Below are 1,879 nucleotides of genomic sequence, written 5' to 3' on the forward strand. Positions count from 1 at the left end.
GAAAGGGTCCTGAAAGATATTGTTAATAGAAACGTTATCCCTACAGACAAAAATCAGAGGATACAACTGACGATTTACTATAAAACCAGAAAAACGGCCAGCCTACTCATGAGAAACTCTCCAGACACGAAACAGAACGCTTTAAAAGAGACTAACGTCGTCTATGCCTTCAAATGCCCACTTGGGGACTGTAAGCTCCAAAAAACCCAGTATATAGGCAAGACAACAACATCTCTTTCTAGGCGTTTAACGATGCATAAACAACAGGGCTCCATTAAGGAACATATAATCTCTTCCCATAACCAAACCATCGCCAGAGAAATCCTAGTAAACAACACAGAAATCATCGATAGATACAGCGATAGCAGGCGGCTTGACGTTTGCGAGGCACTACACATCAAGAAGTCAACACCAGCAATCAACAGCCAATTATTGCACAACTATATTCTACCCACCTCAAGACTCCGCTCCAATATAGAAGCATCAAGAAATATGGACCAATAGGCTTTCTACAAACACTTCTATTCAAATATCCATTGTTTCGTGTTCTGTCTTGTGTTGATACTTTTAATACCCTATTAATATCCTCTAATGCCACATCATCCTTCCCACCTTAGTGTAATGCCACATCACCCTTCCCACCTCACTCAAATGTAGATATAAAATCAGGGAAACGCAAGTTCTAATCAGTTGTGTATTTGTGAAGTCTTTGAAAATGTAATAAGTTTTACGAAACGCGCCCGTGTCGCGTCAGACTAGAAATAAAAATGAATTTTGGAGAAGTGATTTTTGATTTACCTCCAACAGTGAAGCATAATGTACGAAAGATTGAGAAAATTCGTGTTAGAATTATTAATCTTACTTTTTCGGTCATATTTAATAAAATATATATATATATATATATATATATATATATATATATATATATATATATTATTAAATATGACCGAAAAAGTAAGATTAATAATTCTAACACGAATTTTCTCAATCTTTCGTACATTGCGCTTCACTGTTGGAGGTAAATTAAAAATCACTTCTCCAAAATTCATTTTTATTTCTAGTCTGACGCGACACGGGCGCGTTTCGTAAAACTTATTACATTTTCAAAGACTTCACAAATACACAACTGATTAGAACTTACGTATCTCTGATTTTATATCTACATTTGAGTGAGGTGGGAGGGGTGATGTGGCATTAACACAAGACAGAACAAGAGGGGATATTAATAGGGTATTAAAAGTATCAACACAAGACAGAACAGAAACAATGGGTATTGAATAGAAGTGTTTGTAGAAAACCTATTGGTCCATATTTCTTGATGCTTCTATATTGGAGCGGAGTCTTGAGGTGGGTAGAATATAGTTGTGCAATAATTGGCTGTTGATTGCTGGTGTTGACTTCTTGATGTGTAGTGCCTCGCAAACGTCAAGCCGCCTGCTATCGCTGTATCTATCGATGATTTCTGTGTTGTTTACTAGGATTTCTCTGGTGATGGTTTGGTTATGGGAAGAGATTATATGTTCCTTAATGGAGCCCTGTTGCTTATGCATCGTTAAACGCCTAGAAAGAGATGTTGTTGTCTTGCCTATATTCTGGGTTTTTTGGAGCTTACAGTCCCCAAGTGGGCATTTGAAGGCATAGACGACGTTAGTCTCTTTTAAAGCGTTCTGTTTTGTGTCTGGAGAGTTTCTCATGAGTAGGCTGGCCGTTTTTCTGGTTTTATAGTAAATCGTCAGTTGTATCCTCTGATTTTTGTCTGTAGGGATAACGTTTCTATTAACAATATCTTTCAGGACCCTTTTCTCCGTTTTATGAGCTGTGGAAAAGAAGTTCCTGTAAAATAGTCTAATAGGGGGAATAGGTGTTGTGTTAGTTGTCT

The sequence above is a fragment of the Procambarus clarkii genome, unplaced genomic scaffold (assembly GCF_040958095.1).
Source record: "Procambarus clarkii isolate CNS0578487 unplaced genomic scaffold, FALCON_Pclarkii_2.0 HiC_scaffold_359, whole genome shotgun sequence".
NCBI lineage: Eukaryota > Metazoa > Arthropoda > Malacostraca > Decapoda > Cambaridae > Procambarus > Procambarus clarkii.